At 40.2% G+C, this 22,791-nt stretch overlaps 1 protein-coding gene across 1 annotated transcript in view; it reads right to left on the bottom strand.

Moving 5' to 3' along the window:
• Nucleotides 1–22,582, bottom strand: part of GRAP2 (GRB2 related adaptor protein 2) — a gene marked incomplete in the record, with an annotated part of 180,549 nt that extends 157,967 nt beyond the window's left edge. The window contains 1 exon segment of the mRNA XM_072421157.1: nt 22,466–22,582.
• Nucleotides 22,583–22,791: the final 209 nt, after the last annotated feature.

Genomic DNA, 22,791 nt, shown 5'->3' with positions numbered 1-22,791 from the left:
ACATTTAAGGGGGGGTAAGATGATCCTGCATATATATATAAATAGTCCATATAAAGAATTCTCTTCCCCATTATTCACTTTGAGATCATTACAAAAAACAGGAGGACACTTTTTGCGTCTGGAGGAAAAGAAGTTTAATCTCGGGATAAGGAAGGAATTCTTCACTGTAAGGTCTGTGAAAATGTGGAAACATCTCCCTCAGGAAGTTTTTTCAGCAACTCTTATAGATTGCATTACAAAAAAGCTTGATGATCTCTAGAAGCACGGAATATAACTGGGTATTAAAGCTAGTAAGTAAAGTAGTAAAGTAAAGATAACAGAGACTGTTGATTCAGGGAACATCTGATTGCCTCATGGAACCAGGAAGGAATTTTTTTTTTCCCTGTTGATGCAAATTGTACCAGGGTTTTTTTGCCTTCCTCTGGACCAATTATGTCCATAGGGTTTTATATCTGGGATATGTTTATTTCCCTTTTGGTTGATTTTTTTTTAACCTGACCTACTATGTAAATATATACTCACATGGTATGGTTAGGAATTAAATGTTAATTTAATAATAAAGGTTAATATGTAAAAAAAAACTGTACTGGATTGTAGTGGATTGTACAGGGAATTAAGTGGGTGATGGTGATTTAAAATAATCAAGGATGGAGTGGGATTATGACAAAATTGCAAACAGAGGTTGTTGAATCCAGTGACCTCAAATTACATTTCTACAAATTAAGAAAGCTGTTTGAACGTAAATAAGATTTACATTGGCATCAGGTCTTTTTTGGGAAATATATGGAAGATAGGATCAACCCTCAGGGTTTTAAAATGCAGATTTTCCCAAATACATCAAACATAACACAAAGAATATGGGAATTTATTTTAATCAATGTACAGATAATATGTGTCTCTTTAGTGACCATTACCAATTAGAATTAAGTAAATTGGATTCACAAATCCAAGTACTTATCACCAGACAATCAACTCCAGTACCTCCAAGGGCTTTGATACCAAGGAGGAAGCTTTATTAAATAATTTGGAAGTATTTTGATAAAAATATTTTGATGTAAAAAGAACAGAACTTTGCAGGAGACGCTCATAATTTTCAAAACGAGTTCAGTTGGCGGCAATGCCCCAAAACATGCTAGTGATTTGCCCACAATCATATCAGATGAGAAAACATCTGATATGTCTTATTCATCTTCACATCCTGAGATATCCCAACCATTACATCCCTATAAACATAATAAGGAAAGAGGAAATAGGGGACAAAATGCTCCAAGTAAAATTAATAAACAGAAACAGGAATATACTCAATCACTGAATAAAAGAACTATGCAGACACAAAAACGTAAGGATCTGTCCCCAGAATTACCTGATCAATAAATAAATACCTCAACTAGGGAAGAATTCCCTTCTTCGGAATCATTAAAGATTAGGGATAATCATCAAACTATGCATCCTTAGGAACCATCTATGATCCAATATGGTTGCCTGGATACTAATATAAAGGCAACCACACCTTTGTTTAGAACCACCTCCGTCAGAGGCCTCAAAACCGGTTTTGCCCAACAAAACGCCACACAATTAGAACAGTACTTTGCAAAGATGAATTAAAAAATACATATAACTCCATATACTCCAGCATTTGCAGTCTGCTCGCCGTCTCAGCCATCTGCAAGCCTGTTGGTCTTTGTTATTTTCACAATTTGATGTCTCATTACCTTTAAACCTAGTTCTGCCTAATCTCGGTCCTTTGACCCACAGAATTCCGAGGCTGCTGCTGAGCCAGAGTTTATCATCCCTCCAGGCTGCATCCTAGCTTGGACTTCTATCCAGCAATCTGCTTTTTTTAGTGCCACCTAAACTTAGTGCACAAACATTTTACGATGGGCACATGATTCCAAACTTTCTGGTCATCCGGGCAGTCACAAAACACTCTGTACTAGTGGCCCAACCTTCGTAAGGACATGACGGACTATGTCAAGGCTTTTGCTTTGTGTTCCCGGATGAAGGCGTCTACCTGCACCCCAACAGAATCACTCCTTCCTTGGCCCATTCCAATGGAGCCTTGGTGTCACTATCTATGGATTTCATTACAGAACTTCCACCTTCCGATGGCTGTACTGTTATTTAGGTGGTCGTGGATCATTTTACCAAAATAGTCCACTTTGTACCCTTTCCAGGTTACCATTGGCAGCAGCACTGGTGCCAATTTTTATCCATGAAATTTTTAGGCTCCGCGGTATGCCCATGCATATTGTATTTGACCATGGGGTTCAGTTTTCTTCTTGCATTTAGAAAGGATTGTGTAAATCTTTGGACATTTTTGTGGAGTTTTCTTCAGCCTAAGCCCTTGTATCTGCCCAGCATGACAACTTGGTAGCTCTGCCATGAGTGGAGTTTGCCCACAATAACCATGTCAGCACTAGTCTTCAAGAGTCTCCTTTCTTCATTGTCTATGGCAAACACTCTCATCTACCGTCTCCTATACTCTGCTGTGCCGGAGTACCAGCACTCAGTGCCTTGCAGAGGGACTTTATTAGTATGTGGTCTTTTACTTGTGAGCAAGCAGCTCTCAGACATAGGAAGTTTGCAGATTGGCATCACCGTGAGGTTCCTCTTTTTCAACTTGGGGATAAAGTCTAGCGCTCCACAAAGAACATCTGTTGCAAAGTCCCTTCTCTGAGGCTTGCTCCATGTTTCATATGGTCCATATGTTATTTTAGCCTAGGTCAACCTGATTTGTTATAAACTTCACCTGCCTTCAAATCTTAAGTTATCCAACTCTTTCCATGTGTCCAACTTGTTACCCAAAAGTTACCCAACTTGTTACCCAAAAATTTACCCAAAAGTTACCCAAGTTGTCCAAAAGTTACCCAACTCATTTCCATGTTTAAACTATTGGTCCTGAATGGCTTTTCTTGTCCCTCACTGTTGGCTACTCCCACATCTGATTCTTCTCAAGAGTATGAAGTTCATTAAATCCTGGATTCCAAAATTTCTCACAAGCAGCTAATGTACGTAATTTATTGGAAAGGTTTTGCTCCAGAGGAGAGATTGTGGGTTTCAGCTACAGATGTGTCTGCACCTCTTCTTGCCAAGAGGTTTCATCTTCACTTTCCCCTAAACCTGAACCTCGGTGGGTGGGGAGGTCCAGTAAAAGGGAGGGTATTGTCTCTAGCTTGCTAAAGCACAGGCGCCTCTCCACCTGCCACGCATGCAGGCAGTTCTGACCTTGGGCGTGCTTGCTATTCCAAGTTTAATCAGTTTTGCCCATCCCGCCAGCCAATTAGGAAACAGCCTCTTTATCATCCCTGGCTATTTAGCTAGCTCAGATACAGTGCTGGTTGCTTCCAGTGTTTCCTGTGTTCCCTGTGTCTCCAGTGGCCCCTGGGTCACCTGTGTCTATATCCTGGATCCATGGTATTTGACCTCTGGCTTGTGACCTGACCTTTCTTGCTTGCTGCCTGGCTCAACCTTGGCCTTCTTTGACAATTCTTCTGCCTATTGATTTGGTACCATGTATCATCCTGCTCACCCTTGTATGCCCAAGGACCACAACCTGGCATTAACCAGCAGCGCAACATCCTCACCACTAGAGGCTCTGGAGAAGACCTCAGGGCTCACAGCACTCCTGTGATAGCCGTAGTGCCCCCTATTGGCCCCGTCTCCCCAAGAGTGACAATGTTTATGTATTTTATCATCATACAATCAGCTTGCTCTGGTTTTCTTAAAACCTCACTGGATGCACTATCTTTTATCTTTTATATTTTACAGGTTTCTCCTTTTTGTTACAGAAATCTATTCCTAAAAAAAATTTGATTTTAATCCATAGTTGACTTTAGTGTATATTTTTAATTTTGTATTTGTATTGTAGGCTTTCTCAGATGTGGAAGCATTCATTAATGGTCTTGTTCATTCTGTTCATTATTTTTTTATTATTAAATAAAAATAATTTTAATTTTTTTTCATTACTAAAACACAAAAAGAAAATAGACTTGGTTAGAAAATGATATACATATTTCAACTGTTGCCTTTCATATTTATTTGTTTTTCATATTTGTCATTCATATTTGTTTTTCTTTTTTCACTTTGTATTGATATTATTTTTGTAGGTAAACAATAATATATGAATGTCACAACATTTTACATAACTATTTTCTAAGAGTGTTATAGGATATGAACAAAACATCCCCAGAGCATCTTAGTATGTGTCTTGGTCTGTCATGCCCCTCTTATTTAACATAAGCCTGAACTTTTGTCAACCTCGCTTATTCCTTCCGTAATTGGCACCATAGTGCACAAGAGTGTCACCAAGTAGGCAGAATTAGAAAATTCCCATTGTTACATTTGAAAAATCACCAAGTCTCATGGGCCCAATGTTGCCAGTTTCTTATACATGTTTATGTATGCTGCCAGATAGGTTCACAGGTACAGCTTTGAAATATTGTTCTGACAAACTAGCATGTGTAGTGTGACGGAAGGTAAGAAGTATTGACAGTCTGTTTCATATCAGAGTTGCAGCAGTATATGTTTTGTGGATACCAGTGAGATGAACTAATGGAGCTTTAGATGTATATTGAGTTTAGGTATCAATGTATATTGTAAGATTTCTATCCTCTTATGATACTCATTTTTTAATACAGTGTGTTTTCAAACATTTGATTGGTCATTTGCCATGCATTCCAGGGTGGTTTAAGACGTGATTTTATTTGCTGACATCTGTTCAAATAAATTGCTTAGTTGTCAGTAGGGATGAGCGAGCGAGATTAGGTGGATCCGAACAAACAAGGGCAAATGCAGGGGGCAGGTACGCCCACTATTTCCAACGGGAATGGCGTGGCTGGGAGCGAATCATTTGCTCCCTGGATGCACATCAAGGCCCAGGAGCACCAATCAGCAGAAATCTCAGAATAGGTATATATACAGGGAAGGAGGGAGTGGTTAGTCACTCCATCTTGTGTTTTGTGTGTGGGAGAGAAGCAGGGAGAGAAGTGAATAGTGATAGGGACAGGTTAGAAATCTTATGTATATCTAGAAATATACGGATTATGCAGTTTTCTTGCTACCTCTTGCTATTTATCCAAAAAGGCAAAAACATTTCTGTGCTACTGTACAAAAAGATATTTCAGTCTGATACCTCTTGCAATCTATCACATATCCAAACACAAAAGCCATTGTGCATTGTGACAGGGCAGGGTAGGAGCCTTCTGTATATCTTGAAATATACAGATTGTGCAGTTAAAGTTGCTACCCCTTGCTATTTTTCAAAAAAGGCAGAAACATTTCTGTGCTATTCTATAAAAAGAGATGTTTCAGTCAGATACCTCTTGCAATATGTCACATATCTATGGCAAAAGCCATTGTGCATTGTGACAGGGCAGTTAAGGAGCCTTCTGTATATCTTGAAATATACAGATTGTGCAGTTAAATTTGCTACCTCTTGCTATTTTTCAAAAAAGGCAGAAACATTTCTGTCCTACTGTACAAAAAACACAGATATTTCAGTCTGATCCCTCTTGCAAGCTATCCAAAAATTGTCTGTATTTCTCTCAAAAAATACAGATATTTTATTCTGATCCCACTTGCCATCAAAAAAGCCAGAACATTTTCTGTATTTCTCTTAAAAAAATACAGATATTTTATTCTAACCCCACTTGCTATCTATCAAAAAAAGGCAGAAAAATGTATGTATTTTTCTCAATAAAATACAGATATTTAATTGTGATATCACTTGCTATTTACCAAAGAAACCGTTTGGTACAGGTGCATTTTTTCCTAAATAAGTAAAGGATGAGCAGTAGACGCAGGGGAAGGCATGGCGTTGGGCAACCTGCCGCATCTTCGGGACTCTGCCACTCTAGGACAGCAGCTGCAGCAAAACCATTTGAGGCAGCAGCACAAGTTGTCAAACAGGTCTGAGATGTGTGCGGAGCACCAGTACGCTGGTAAATTTATTGAGAGGGCGTACTACAATCATAGAGCCACGTCATGTTGAGAGTATTGTAGACTGGGTCTCAGGGGACTCAAGTGCAGCAGGCTCTTCTTCTGCAGTAGGCTCTTCTTCTTCTGCAGCAGCAGCAACACAGCTGTGACAGGAGCAAAGACAGGAGTTAGCGTGGATAATGTGCCTGTAACTCCCGATGACTCTCCCTTGTTGTTGACAAACAGCCTGAGGATCTGTCATTGCAAATTTCAGAGCAGGATGGAGAGTTTGAGACCCTTGGAAAGTGTGGTCAGCACTTGGTGGATGGTTTTGCATCAGTGGCTGCATTTGCAGAGGTTGGCTTAAATAAAAATGAGGATGATGATGACCGTGATGTCACCTGGGAACCATCGGTGTGTGTAAGGGCTAGCAGCAGTTCCGAAACAGACGTAGAGGAAAGGCAATAGCAACAGACTGGGGATGGAAGGGGCCTCAAATCTGCCTCATGTGAGTCCCAAAGAACACACAGATGAGTGGGCACAAGCAGGGGAACAGTCAGGAACGATGTGACAGTGGGGGAGATGGAGCTGGAGCAGACGCAGGGGCAGGCAAAAAAAAAAGAGCAGCAGAGTGATGGCACGCACCTCTCCAGTGTGGTCCACTGCATCCTGTGCCACAGGCAGATTCGCAGAGGACAGGCTGGATCACATTTAGGTACAACATCCCTGCTTTCCCACATGCGCAAGAACCACAAACCAAAGTGGGAGCAGTACTTGCATTCTCTGGAAGGAGGTGCCACCACGTCATCATCTCTTCTTCCACCTCCATTGACTCCTTCCACACCTCCAACTGTCATTGCTACTACATCTCGGGAGGTTGGTGACAGCCAGACTTCAAGCTGCGAGGAAGTATCAGCTTCTGGCCACAGGTTTCGTGGTGTCAGACGTTTATCGCCAAAAGATTGGTACTCCAGTGACCCCTTCAGCTCCCCTAGCTTCCAGTCCCTTCAGCTCACTCTACCGGAGTTCTGCACAAGGCATAAGGCTATGGGCCCAACCCAATTCACGTCTAGCCAAACTATTGGCCTTGCAGCTACTGCTGTACAGCATTGTGGACTCGGCTCTCTTCCATGTCCCGATGGCCTGTGCCGAGCATTGGAGGAATATACCAAGCAGGCATTATTTCTCCCGCACAGCTGTTCCCAGTTTACATGCACATGTAATGGGTAACCTCTCCCAGGCACTGGCATTCTCAGTGTCTAGTCAAATCCCTGTCACCATGGACAGGTGGACAACAAGGCATGGAGTGAGAGCTACTTGTCCTTCACGGCTCACTGGGTGGCCTTGCATAGCTCAGTGGGCAGTAGTCTGCAAGAGGCATTGCAGCACCTGGTACACCTGCCGAGCGTTGTGGTGGGAAAACATGAGCCACCCCAGTCCACTCCTTCCTCCTTCATTCCATCAACGAGCAAACCCTCTCTTTTCAACACTCCTCCTGAAAGGCCAGCAGCCGAGGACACTGTGGTTAAGCGGGCACGCGGGCAGAGGTTGAGGCTTGGCTGAGGCTCTCCTGGCTCACAACAGGCAAAGTAGTGTGCGACAGCGGGGCCAACCTTGTGGCCGCTGTGCGGATGGGACGCATAACACATGTGCCCTGCTTTACACACATACTGAACCTGGTGGTGCAGAAGTTCCTCCACACTTACCCAAGATTGCAGGTCTTACTGAGATAGGCTCACTCCATCTGCAGCCATGTACGCCAAACCCCCAACTGCTGCCGCAACACTTAGCAAGATCCAGCACCAACAGAGGCTTCCACCGCATAGACTGATTTGTGACACCCTGACTAAGTGGAACTTCACCCTGCACATGCTCCAGCGTCTGTGTGACCAAAAGCTAGCCATCTGCCATTACTTGGTCAGCGTGGTGCATGGAGGCAACGGGGCCCTTGGTACAGCCACACAGCTGAGCTATTTTAGCAGTGATCACTGGCTGCAGATGGAGATGTAGTGCAAGGTACTGGACCCCTTTGAGCAGGCCACAAACATTGTGAGTTGGGAGCGGTCAGGCTGGAACAATGTCATTCCCATCATATTTCTTCTTGATAATACCCTGTGTGGCCTGATGGAAAGTGGCGATGGGAGAGGAGGGCAAGGAATGGGGGAGGAGGATGAGGGTGACATTACACTCCATAGCGCACAACCAAGATCAGGAGGAGCAAGAAGGGTCACTGGCCAGCATCAGGAGCTTCAAGAGGAGGAGAAAGATGATTATAATGATGATGATGATGAGGGAGACCATGTTTGGGCTTCTGGACAGGACCTGTCCAACCTGCATTTGTCCTGTCACCCCCCAGGCATTGTGTGGGTAATAGAACAACAAGAACTGCTGCAGATTGAAGAGGAGGAGGTAGGTGATGAGGAGTAAGATGTTTTGGGGCCTACTGAGGGACAGGAGTAGGATGAGTCCAGGGAACCCCTATTTCATATGTGTGTCCACATGTTGCAATGCCTACGGAGGGACCCTCGCATTTGCAGCATCACTGCTACAAAGACAAAATGTCACAGTTTCTACCCAACCTGGCGCAAGAGAATGAAAGGATGACTTGCCTGAGCAGAATACTATGCGTCCGGCTGTGTGAGAAGTTCTGCGCACCACATTTCACACAGGGAGCTCAGGGGGACAGCACCTCCACCGTATCCACCTGTAGCGGCAGCAGCAGCGGAAGTGTAGGCCAAGGAAGGGAGGATTTTCTGGATGCCTGGCTAAACCTGATGCGGCCACCTCAAACAAGTGAAGGCATAACCATCGAGAACGGATGAAGTGAATGGTGCACGATTACGTTGGCACTTTTCTGGCTGGTGGTGTTGATGACAGCAATTATGAGGAGGATGCCTTCCTGACAGTAGTGACACCATTAATTTTTGGGTCAACAGACTTGAAATCTGCCCGCAGTTAGCACAGTATGCCCTCAAGCTTTTTTCGTGCATCCAGTGTTCTGTCCGAAGGAACCTTCAGTGCCGCTGGCGGAGTAGTCAGGGACAACCAATCACAACTGTCAGCGGAAAATGTCAATCGCTTAACCTTTTTGAAAATGAATGAAAGGTGGGTTACTAACAACTATCATATCTCCACTGCAGATGTCACTGATTGGCTGACACAAGGGCCCACTAGGTCAACCAAGATGCCTCTGTGAACCCACGCTGCTTCTATGTTGAGTCTGTGGCTGCCTATCACCAAACATCCTGTCAGCTGAGCCTGCCTCGGTTGAATATTTCCGCTAGTTATCACAACGTCCAGGGGTGGCATTCTTTGTCAGTGTCATGCCTGCCATTGTGCCAGCTAGCAATTTACTTTACATTTCTGCTGCTTCCGGGAGGCCAACAAACTGCAGATGAAAACCCCCAGTACTACCATACTGATAGGTACCATTGACTTTGCCTAATTTTTCAGCTAAGTATTGTAAGATTGAGGGTTGGCATTCATGTCATCCACTTCATGATGCAAACTAGCAATATCGTCTACCTTCCTAACGCTTCCAGCACCACAGACCACAGCAACAGTGATGGCGCACAAAACATCTTGGTCTTGCCCTCAGGGCCCACCGCCTCCTCCTGATGCTGTTGCTGCTACCGCCTGCCCAGTACTCTATTCACAAAAATGGTATTACACACTTCTGGGTGTCATTGACGATGCACTACACCCAGCTCTAGATGCCAGTTACAAATGCCGTCCACGCTCCGTCTCAGGGTCTACTTATATAGTTATATGACTGATACTGAAGCTTCTGCCTGGCACAGCTATGTCATGGTTGTCAAGAACTTCTTGGGTAACCATAAAGCACACAATTATGAAGAACTAGTACAAAACTTGCTCCTAAACTTTAAAAATGTGGTTGCTACTATGAATGTACACTATCTCCATAGCCATTTGCAAAACTTTCCAGAAAACCTTGGCGATTTTTAGTAAGGAACAAGGGGAGAGGTTTCATCAAGATATAAAGGTGATGGAAGTAAGGTATCAGGGCAGATGGGATAGACACATGATGGCAGACTACTGCATTCCACGTGATTGTCCTGATCATCAGCATAAAAGGAAATCATGCAGAGTTTTTCAATGACTTCTTTGTGATTAGTTTTGTAAATATACTAAATATAGAATATATTGACATTAAGTATTTCAAAAATTGAATGTTGTATACATATTCTTATTTTGCTCAATTTTCATGTTTCATTAGTTTTCTATGAGGTTATTATTGTAGTCAATATACCAATACCATATTCAGAATTTGTGCATCAAACATAACCTAAAATGACTTTAATCTGTTTGGCAAGAAAATGTTTGTTGGCCAGTGTTATTATATTTGATATATACTATTATTATATTATTATTAGTTTTATATTTAACACTTTTGAAAAAAGTATATATTTATACATCTAGCTTTAAATATTTCTAATTTCTGAAAATTCATTTTTTTTCAAACATAGTTGTAAAACATGCTTTGATCTTACTTGAAATCTTTGGAGTTTACAAATAGATTATACGGGATAAGTTTACACAAAACCATGGTATATTCACAATTAAATAAATCCAATTATATTGTTAAGGTCACATATCTACTAAACAAAACTTGCCATTTACATCTAAGCTCTTCAATATGATTCTTGGGAAGTGTTATGGTAAATTGTCTCTTAACCTTTACTCAGTGTGAATTTAAAATGCATCAAGGTTTAAATATTAGGTTAAGATTTTGTTTTGCAGGCATCAGTAGGTAGACAGCAAATGTTTGTATTAAAGAATTTTAAAGGTTGTTCTTTAGTGTTGCATGAAGGTGTCTCCATTGAACCCCGGTCACCACTATTGAAGTCTAAAGAGAAGAAAAGGTATTGGAAAACCGGAAGTATCTTGGGAGCATGTATAATAAAAAAGTGGAGAAAATGTGCAGAGCAGTGGTGAAGAGCCTTTTTATGAAACTTAGAGCAACTCCCAGGGGCCCCTAAATCCCTAAATACCACATTGGGCAGCAGCAGCAAGCCTAAAATAACCTTATCAGGGTTTTCCTAACAAAAAATACAGGCTTCAGAGTAGAGGCAGAGGTTCTTTGGAGGTTCTTACTAAATTTATTTGGGACTCATGGTAGGGGCATAAGGCCCTTGGAAATGCACAGCAGAGAAGAAAATGCTTTTTATGGCTCTTCCTAATCAAAAATTAGGCAGGCAAGGAAGCAGATGCAGAAAAACTGCAAAACAATCTTCTAAAAAAATAGTCAGGTCTACAAGCAGACAAACTGCAAACTTAAGCTGCCTTATAGAAAAGGTAGAAGGCCTTGGAGGGTTTTTGTTTCTAAAACATAGATCTAAAAGCAAAAGTAGAAGGACTGTTAACAGAAAAAAATGGCAGGCTTTGTAGCATAAACAGAAGGCTTTCAAAGGGTCCTCTTAGGGCCTTATAGCCAAAGCAGAAGGCCTTAGAAAGAGGGTTCTATAGAAGAAGGATATTTGGTTGTTTCAATTTGTTTTTGTTGGGTTGGGGTAGTGAGATTAAAAACTGAGAAGTATAAAATATGATATGCCAAAAGCTCTGTTATTGTTAAGGAGCCTAACACCTTTAGTATTAGGCTAGTACACATGTTACAGTAAATAGTACACCTGAGTTCTGGCATTTGTGCCTTGTAGTACAGGTAGTGTATAGGAGGGTAGGCACCCAGTAATAAATAATCAGTCTTTGGTATATCAAACCATAATTTTATATGATATCATATTCATGTACAGACATGTTCTGTAGCTTTTGTCTTGTGCTGCTGTGGTTACCAAGGCAGAAAAGTTTGAGCACAGCATGACATTTTTTTATTATGCAGTGCAATTTAGGGTGCATTGTAGTTTTAGAAGATGCTATGGTTAATGTAGGAGGATGATGTTGTACTGGCGGAAAGAATGTAACAGAATGTCACAGTTTGGGAGTGTGTCTTCCAGTCTATATGGCAGCAGCTGTTGCATTAGAAGCCATGTAAGACTTGCATTGTGGTACTGGACTGGATGGTGGTTTGGCTTGTACTTTTTTTTTTTAGCAAAAGCTGTGGGATAAAAAACCCAAAAGCCTGCTATAAAGAAATACACTATATTGGAGTAGAAATCCATGTGTGATGTGGCTCAACATCCAGCCTCTGCCTGCCATCTCTCGCTTTGCAGAGTGGCATCACTGCTAGAATTGGTAGGTCCTGCTTAGTTATGTACAGTTGCCAAAGTGGAGGGGAGATAAAGAAAGAAAATGCAGAAGCAGTGTGAGAGGTAGCATGGCCAGAGAGCTGCTCTGATCTATGAGACTAGTTTGAATTTCATTAAACTGGGTGGTAAATCTTTATATGGTAATCGTGCACATGGTGTCAATGTTTCAAAAGCTTTCATCCCATTTTAAGTTTATCTGAGAGATGTTGCAAATGGCAAATGTTTGATCAGATGGTGAGTTCTAGAAGAATGCCTAGATGGCAGAGGTCCTGTGTACAGACTTAGTGGGGGGACTGCAGTTGTCCCTGCCTATCTTTGCTGACAGATTATAATGAGCTGATGCAGCTGGGCAAGTTGCCTGTACTTTGCTGGTGTGAAACTTTGGCATTGCTGCTCCATGCTGCATGTTGGGTTTTGCACATGGTGATTTACCACATTCTAATTTTCCTGACTAGATTTAGACTCACAGTAAGTGTCATGCTTGTGGAGCCGGACCCTCTAGGGGGTGCCATGGCTTGCACAGAAGTGATGTGATGTTGCGCTGCTGGTTGTTGCCAGGTTGCAGTCCTTGGGAACACCAGGGTGGGCAGGAAAATGCACGGTACCAAATACCAAGGCAAGAGAATGGCAAAGGAAGGCCAGGGTCGAAGAGGGCAGCAACCAAGAGTGGTCAGGAACAAAGCCAGGGATCAAGAACCAGAAATCCAAGAAAAAGACACCAGTGACACGGGGGCCATGGCAGACACAGAACATTGGAGACACAGAAAGCAACAGGAGGCACAGGTAACATGGGGATTACCACAGACACAGAGGAACAATGGAACAGCACAAGGGAACAGACGGGGAAACAACAGACTGGGCAACATGGGGTTAACAAAGTAGCTCAACAAGGAAAGCACTGAATTAATCTACAGGTGTATAGGAAATGCTCAGCAGAGCTAGAGGGCTCAGCACTAGTAGAGACACTTTGAATGAATGCCGAGTGCTGGCCAATCAGGAAATAGCCTTTTAATCACCCCAGGCTATTTAGCTAGGTCAAACACAGCACTTGGTATTCGTTAAATGTGTCTCCACTAGTGTCTGAGCTAGCTAAATAGCCTAGGGTGATTAAAAGGCTATTTCTTGATTGGCCAACAGGATGGGCGAAACTAAAGAAACTTGGAAGAGCAGGCGCGCCCAGGGTCAGAACTGCCTGCACGCACAGGAGAGAGGTGCCGACTCTTTAGCAAGGAGGAGGTAAGTGTGACAGTAAGCACTAGTATCTCTCTTTATGCTAGCCTTGGATCCCTCTTTAGATGTGGCTGGTGGGAAACTAGCCACATGCACTGACACATCCTGCTCTTCCCCTCCTAAATGGTCCTCCTGGTCTTCAGCCTTAGAGGTAACTAAAAGTTGGACATCAGTACATGTAATGCCTTTATTCCTTCCTTTTGCTTGTTTTAAATCCTCCATCAGGTGTCTGTAGATGAACTAGTTCTTCAGATTGCTCATTGTAGACTAATGCATAGAAGGCATTGGAAATGTCAAAGAAAGAAGAAAAAGAAGGAGCATATTAATGGCACACTTTAACTTCACTGTTCTACATCTGGGAGGAGGAAGAAGAAGATAAAATTGTGGTTAAAGCTGGCTTGTGCTAAGTTATCCACTTTATGACATCTTAGACCTGGTGCAGTAAGAGGACGTAGGCAGTTTGGTTGTGCTAAAGCTAGCTGAGGCACCATTGCCCCTGTGTCTAGCGCTTCTGTCTCTTTCTCTATGTACAAGTTGCTCTTAATTGTTCAATCCAATACAAAATATTGAATGAAAATCAACAATCAAGTCTTGTTGTTATGCAATATTGGTACAACATGGTTATGCCAACAAATAACACAATTAAGAAATAGCAGTTCTCTTTTAGTTGTACAAACTGTGTTTCTGCGAAACTGAGCAAAAGGTAATTCATTTTTTGGAGGGGTTCAATACTGTGGCAAAATTTTAATCTTGTGTGTGTACAGTACCCATCATTCATCCTCCGAACGACTGTCCTGGCAGATCCACGGACAATGGACCACAAACAATCGTGATGCAGATGAAAGCAAGAGTGCAGTGGGGTGCCGCTCCCTCGTTCTCCCCCTGCCCTCTCTATAGAGCAGGACTGTGCTGTATGAGATCATTACAAAGAACAAGAGGGCGCTCTTTGCATCTGAAGGAAAAGAAGTTTAAGCTCCAGATAAGGAAGGGATTCTTCACTGTAAGGTGTGTGAAAATGTAAAATAGGCTCCCTCAGGAAGTAGTTTTAGCAAGTTCTATAGATTGCTTTAAAAAAAAGCTAAATGCTTTTCTAGAAGCACTGAATAAAACTGGGTATAATGCTTTAAAGTAAAGATAGCAGAGACTGTTGATCCAGGCAACATATGATTGCCTCATGGAATCAGGAAGGATTTTTTTTCCCTGTTGAAGCAAATTGTACCAGGGTTTTTTTTCCTTGTTCAACTATATCCATGATCATGGGGTTTTATATCTGGGACATATTTATTTCGCTAATGGTTGAACTTGATGGACTTATGTCTTTTTTTAACCTGACCTACTATGTAACTATGTACAGCGCTCGATAATGCATTGTGCAGTTGTTTGTCACTGCAAAGGATCCTAAAAGATCAGTTTTCAAAGAAAATTATTGCATGTGTGTACTTACGTACAAATTTACGCCTAATTACATGCAAAGTGTAATGCAAATATTAACTAAAGAAAGATAAAGGAAGGGATAAAATTAAAGCAGAAGTTAAAGAACTTAAGGGTAAAGCACAGAATAAAACCAAGTGATTGGAATAAGGAATACATTAAGATTACTCCTTAACCTTTACAGAGTCTTCTTCTGGTTACCTGTGGATACAACATCAAGGAGCAAGTAGAGTATCAAATTTGTGGTGATTCAGGAAGATACTGCACTTGCTATTGAAAAGACAGTTTAGAGTCTTAAAATTAAAAAATAGCATCAACAGCTTTATATAAACATGTTTAAAGAAATATTCTAAAACCAGCAGAGCTAGCGAGAAATGTGTTACACCAACAGGACACTAAGCCTTTTGTCTACGGGGAGTAAAAATAAGAAAAAATAGGGCTGACATCATTACTATTTGTAGATCTCTGTTGGAAATTTATCACAAGACTGACAAGACCACCCGAAACAATAAATAAATAAAAAAATGTTATCCAAAGAAACACAGTTTGGAATATAGCAATTTAGTATACTACTTTATTATTATTATTATGATTATTATTTTTATTATTTATAAACAGGATTTTTTATAGCACCAACATATTACACAGCGCTGTAGATTGGTTTAAAACCTTGTTGTTTTAAACCAATATCCTTTTGGCTTTCTTTTCATATAAGTATCAGAGTGTTTTGCCATTAATTAAAAATGAAAAGTAAAACAAATAATAATATATAGACTGTAAAAAATAATGTTTAAACATGCAACATGATTGCTTCACCAGGCAGTAGCCCAGCTGGTATGGGTACTAGACTGGTGTAGGCACGCAGGACATAAGCAATGGGTCTCAATAGAACAGTGCTTCAGTGCGAACCCCTTACACGTGGCTTTCAGATTTTGAATTACAATAGCATCAAACACCACCCTACCATCAGTCCTACTTGGGCTATTTGCCAGAGATATTCCCCACCCCCAGGGATATGTCACCAGCCCCTTCAACTTTATACTCAGTTCTGGGAAACCCAGCGTTTGGCCCAGGAATGTACCATACAGGCGTACTATAGCCTACTCTCAGCTAATTTATACAGAATGACACACTTTTTAAAGCAAAACGAATAGGTGTCTTCTACTGACCTTACTGCACCCAACCTTCCATATAAACTAGACTACTGGAAATCCATGCAATTGTTGCATTTTCTACATTCATTACCAACCGGCAGTGGCTTTACCAGAACAATGACAGAATTTGAAACTATGTGCACTGACAAAGGTAGTTTCAGACATGCCCTGTCAGCCCTATATGGGTTGCTGGCTAGCTCTCCCTCAAACTCCTTTCCGTCTTTCCTGAGTACCTGGGAGAAGGAATTGGGAGTTTCATTCTCACACCACAAAAACTGCAGATGATACAATTGGCACACAATAACATTCTTTCCAGTAGCTATCAGGGAACAGGGTACAAGATCTTGTCTAGATGGTACTGCACACCTAAGAGATTGCACTGCCGGGGATTTTTCCTGGGAATTCCAGAGACATGCTGGCATTGTCTGTGGGACCCAGGTACCATGCTATACATTTTCTGGAGCTGTCCAGTTCTGCAGGATTTTTGGAAGTGAGTGAGAGAGATTACCCAGAAGTTCACAGATTTTCATGTATCAGATGACCTGGCCTTATTTCTTCTCCTCCATAATACCATCCTTCTGAAACCGTACTGCAAATCCGTGCTGATACATTTGATAAATGGGGCTGGAGCTTGTATCTCTGCTCTTTGGAGGCAGACCACCTCCACATCCACTGGCATGTTGTTTGCCAGAGTAAATGAGATTATGCGCATGGAAGACCTGACAGCTGACCTGTAGGGCACAGGTGAAAAATTCACTGCACATGGTTTTACTGACAGGAATTTCTAGACACTATAGAATACAGGTGCCGCCTGGACCCTCCTGCACCTTGGTTCCTACCTCTTGATTCTAATATATTTTGCATGACTAGTTTGTAACACATTCATGTACATTTAAAGCATATTTGTTTGGTTGATTTAGTAGTGCCTTGTGTGACCTTGTTCAATCCTTTGTTCTCCTAATTTTCTCTTTCTCTATTTTAAACATGCTGTTTCATTCTGTAATTGTTTTATTATAAATTTCAATAAAAACTTTAATGTTAAAAAAAAAACAAAAAAACATGCAACAAGGTAATGTCATACTGAAAAGGGATGAGCGAGCGAGAATATTAAGGGATCATAGTGGAACTGCAGAGTTCATCTGCCGTTTAGTTCCCATGGTCACGTGACTGTGGGAACTTTGCGGTCACAGCTGTCACTGCAGGCGATCCCAGGGGCACTAGAGGTTAATGGCCCAGGACCGTTGGATTTTTGCGGTCACAGCTGTGACTGTAGGCGATCCCTGGGGCACTGGAGGCTAGTGCCCCAGGTATCGCACACTCAACTCATCAATGATTGCAGCCTCATCTGCAGTTCAGTTCAGTTGCAGTTCAGTTCCCATGGTCACGTGACTGTGGGAACTTTGCAGGCACAGCTGTGACTGCAGGTGATCCCAGGGGCACTAGAGGTTAATTAACCTCTGGTGCCCTGGGGATCGCAAACAGGTAGATTCCCAGGGCTGAATGCAGCTCTGGGAATCCTTCTGTTTTAGTTTCCTCTTCCGATGGTTTCCCAAATTCGGTTCGCTAAAATTTCGCGGAACCATTGGAAGTTCGAGGAAAGATTTGCAAAAAATGCCAGAGGCATTCTTGCTCATCCCTAATACTGAATACCAGTTTGCATAACATGACCAATAATGCACAGTAAACAGCTTAATCCTGTAGTGCACAAATTATCATCTTTGGTCAAATGCATTTAAAAATATTGATTTATTTCTTTTTAGCTGCTCCTGAAATTTCACACTGCTTAAGCATTCCTAGATGTTAAATCATTTAGATGAATGGATTTTTCATTACTGCAGTTTTACATAAGAACTGACAAGTGCTTATGTGAAAGCAGTGGAGTGCAATAATATGCAATCTGCATTCCACAGATCTCCGCTTGTGCGTATTTACTGTTTGTTTATCTAAAGCTAATACATTCCCAGGCCTTGATGAAACAATTAATTATAAACATAAATGATGTTCACGTTATGAAAAATGAATATCATCAATACATGTTTAATTGCTAGCCTATTGCTTGGTCTGGAAAATCTTATTTTCATGTTAACTCTTGTTCATACCACTGATGTTCTCTGGTTGAAAGATATAGTATTCTGCATTTTGGAATAAATAGATCCATAACATAAGGCTGTATCTGTAGACTAATGCTACATTTTCCTTTTATAATCCTACATTATTATTTTTCTAGTTAAGAAGCAATATTAATCAAGTTTGAATATTGGTATGCAAATGTATTAGTGTTAGTATTTTTATATTGTATATTGACACTTTTTTTCTTAAAAACAACATTATAATTTCTAGAAATGTGCAAACTAAGCACAGAAATAAATGGCTGATAGATACACTAATGCGTTAGGTATTAGTTTTTTTTAAATATGTTATCAGTTTTAAGTTGCACTGTTTTAAGACAATAAATTCTAATGTACTATTTTACAAACAAGGAACATGTATATAAGTCCTAGTGCTCTATTTATCAAACAGGGAATCAGACATTTCCTAGTGGGAATCTTCCAGGTCCATCTATTCCAAATGCAGTAATTGATTCCCACTAGGGAATGCTTCAGGGAATATCAGATTCCTGGTTTATAAATAGAGCCCCTAGTGTAAATAATAAAATAATAATAAAGCTGGAATTTTAAGACAATAAAATGCCACTTGAAATCCATTGTATTGATCATACATAAACAATGATAAAACTAATTAGCCCAAAATATTGTATTCAGAAAGACAGATGCACTATGCAATGTTTTAATTTAATCTGTTACATGATTACAGTGTGTCCCCCCCCTCCCCCTCTTACATTTTATATCAATTTATATTGCTTTTTATCTGATTTTGTTGTTAGATCTTATTTGTTCCTATTTTGAATTTAAAATGAGAGTACATTCAAAAGGAATATTTTATGCATGAGTGCTTCACACTCCTAAAGGAATTTTTTAAGTTTAAGTACCATAATAAAACTATAATAAAACTAGTAATTTAGTTGAAATGGACTGTGGGGATGTACTTGTACAAAGATGGTAGAGCCACAAGTTCATATTGCTTTTTTCTGTACAAACTGTTATTATTATGGTTTTATACTGACGAAGTTGGGTTAGAGTAAAGTGTATTGTAACCTAGAGTTTTCTGAGTGCACAACAAAAAAGAAAAAACTATTTAAAGAAACATTTAGGTATATACTGCAAACTTCTACATGGTAAAATATATCTAGAGACAGGCATGTATTATATTGCTGCCTCCCTAAGGGCCAAGCTAGACCTGGAACTTTGAGAACTTTTTTTAAATTAATGGACAAGCAATCTGTAATATACAGTGCACATTGGTAATAAAATACATAATTCATGCTTCCAATAAATGAGTTTACTTATAAAATTATTACACTATATGCCAGCTAGCAGTAGAACATCTTTAAAGCTCTCAATTTTAAAACATCAGAAAATACCTAGGGCTCAAAACGGCATAGCTGGCACGGTCTAAGCTTACTTGCAGTATGCACCACACAGGCCTTGTACCCACAACATGCTTTTTGATAACTTTGATTTTGATAACACAAACAAAAGTCTCTTATACATTATTAGGGATCATTTAAAGAAAAAGATCTCTACTATTACATATGCTTTTCTGCAAACTGGAAATTGAAATTGGGTTTTCAAAAATTCACTTTGTCTGTGTATATCAACAAAAAAAATAGTTAATAAAATATTTTTACTTAATAAATTACAACTGCTAGGACATGAAACATCTTGGTAAGGTGTTTGGTAAGCTGGGATATTTAACACCCATGTGCCCTATACCGAACAGTAGAGTGCTCAAGAGTATGTAACAAACATAATGTAAACGGTGCAATAGATGAAAGAAACAGCAATCAGAGTATAGTGGATGGGAATATGCAACATAGTGCCCCAATAACCCAACACTGGTGGTCCGTGAGAAGAAGAATGCCCAGAATTGGTGTTCAGTGAAAGGAATCACATTCAACACCAGTGACATTAGCATAAGCAAGCCTGAAGCATCGTTTCTGTGTTAGTTGGAGCTTAGTCATATGCTTGAGTTTTCAGTGGCTCACTTAGCTGAAACTAGAACACCTTTAAAGACACTCTGGAACATGTTCTAAATCTGTGGAACTCTGGATTTTTGGTGAAATCTCAGAATAGTCTTGCATAATCTGGTACAGTTATGTGTGTATGCATGGCTAGTGTACTGAGCAAAAGAATATGCACAACCAGGGCTTAATTTGTACTTTTTTCTACTCTAGGCTTGCTACCTTGTGCGGCCCCCTCCCTCCCAACTGCTTTGAAAGAAGGTTTTTATTGCTATGTTCGAACTGGCGCTAAGGTTGTGGTGCAGTTACCACTTCCTAATACCTGGTAACAGCTACATGTAGCTTCTCCTAAACAGAGAATAAAAAGAATAGAAAAAGAGGGAGTGAAAGCAAATCAGCTCACTTACCAGTGATCATTTGAGGACACCAAAACAGCTACCTCTATTAGTAATCTTCAAAGTTGTAATCTTCAAATCTGGCAAGTACACCAGCTTGAGTGGTCTTTTCAGAAATCCAGTCATGTGTACAACCAATGTATGACTAGTAAGGCTATCACACTGTGTGGCAAATAGCACATAACTCACCATCAAGCATTGATGGTAGGTGTAAGCAAAGCTCATCTATGATGCCAGGATTGCTTGCTTTCACACTGTTCCCCTTTATATTCAAGCCTATTGCACACACATTGCATTTACAGCTGGATTTCCAAACCCCTCCTGATCAGGGAGGTCACTTGGAAAGTTAAAAGAACTGCAAAGGATACACACTCTCTATTATCTGCAGACCCACTGCTACCAAACCCATCCCTTTACCTTTCCCTAACATTGAAATGCACATTTGGTCTCCAGTCATTTTCCCTTGCCCGACCATAGTGCTACCTTTCCTTCTATCATGTACAAATTGGGTGATCTGACCACCCCACTTTCTGGCTTCAGGTGACAAGTTGTGAAGGAGAGTGACTAGCAAAGGTAAGACACTAAATAAGAAACCTCTCCATCTGTTATGCTTCATCCTATGGTACATCAGCATTATGCAGACACTGCCAAGAATACCATTTCAGCTAGCAACATTGGCATTGATCTGCTGCCAGATGCTGGAAAAGGCAGAACACTTTTACTTGTCCTATTGATCCACTTTGTCCACTTTATTGTTCATGTGTTCTGCAATAGTTCTACAGGATGTGGGACAGTTGGAGGCTTTTCATATTTATCAGTGTGCTAATAAATCATAATGCTTTTTGTGTGATCAGCAACATCAATAGCAAGTTCTCACTGAAGTGCAGAAAACAATTTCACAAGTAATTAACTAAGATTCCATAAGTCGATTGTGCAATAGTTCAATATCCAAAATAGGAAGATCATATTGCTATGACTTTCTCTTTGTTTTAGGTTATTGCATATATGTATATAATGTTAATGTAATATTCTGGGCTCAGCTTGTAGGGTCTAACAACATGCAAAACTGCATACTGTTAATGTTAAAGTAAAACTCTGGGCTTAGGTTCTAGTGTCTCTAAACCTATTCCAACATGCAACACTGCATTCTTTATGGAATAGTTATGCATTTGGGAGATTGTGGGCTTGTGTATGGCAGCTCACTTTCTAAACAGTGTGTTTTTTTTTTTTGTTATAATTTCAGAATGATGTTCTTTGTACCAGTTTCTATTCATTGTATATAGCTACACAAATTCTTGGTCGAATTTGCACTTTCAATCGCCATTTTATATAAAAAAAATTAGCTTAAAATTCAGTAGTGAATTCAATAGCAAACTTATTGAAAGCAACTGATTTTTGGTCATTGATCAGATGTGGAATATTTGACAGGGTGGTATTTATTTATTGAACATATACAGATAATGTTGTGTGTATGAATGATCAAGAAAACTCAATCATCGCACTCTCATCTGTTGAAACATCTTCAGAATTGTCTTGTGGATCGCTCTGTCCCCATCACTAACAATTGAATAAGGGCAGAATATTGTACACATGTGTGTCATGTTTTCAATCATACTAGTGGGTCAATATAAATAATGGCAGAGGATCTACTCACATGACTTCAGATTATATTTCTAAGCTCAAAAGTAAAAAAATAGTTTACTAAAATGGAATGTGGAATATGTTATAAAATAAATAATACTCATGCATAAAAACTCACTTTACCTATTCACCCTCACTTCCATAAACACAAAATTAGAACTTGCAGGCTTGTAAACCCATTCAACCAACATTTTGGATAATTGAATTACTTTTAGTAGGATTCTGTATTACATTTGTCACACAAATAATTGTAATTTTTGCATTACTACAATGCATTATACTTGTTTAACTGTTTATCCTATTTGTAGAAATAATAATGTACTATACAATGCAACGTCATACTAATATTAGATACACTCATATAATATTTACACAACTTTACCTACGCCTTACCTTAAACAATGTTTCTTTATTTCCTGTACATTTAATGTATACAAATCCACGTATTTTAGTCAAAAGTCTGCATCCACAAGACCATTTTGTTAACGAATATGTAACAAAGAGTTGATATAAGCTTTTGGCACTTGCTTAGGTTCTCCTTTTGAGTAGCATTCCCCAAGATGCCCCAATCAGAAAACGTTAAAACCACACAGGAAATCACACTGAGATCACAGTTCAGGGTGGTTAGAACATAATTTAGAAAAACACTAGCACTTTTTGCTGCTTGTTTTAGTCCCAGACACATATTTAAATGTATTTAAAATAACAAGCACACATTC

Source organism: Pyxicephalus adspersus, chromosome 8 (assembly GCF_032062135.1).
Source record: "Pyxicephalus adspersus chromosome 8, UCB_Pads_2.0, whole genome shotgun sequence".
NCBI classification, from domain to species: domain Eukaryota; kingdom Metazoa; phylum Chordata; class Amphibia; order Anura; family Pyxicephalidae; genus Pyxicephalus; species Pyxicephalus adspersus.
Note: the sequence above shows the minus strand (reverse complement) of the source record. Positions and strands in the feature narration are given on the sequence as shown.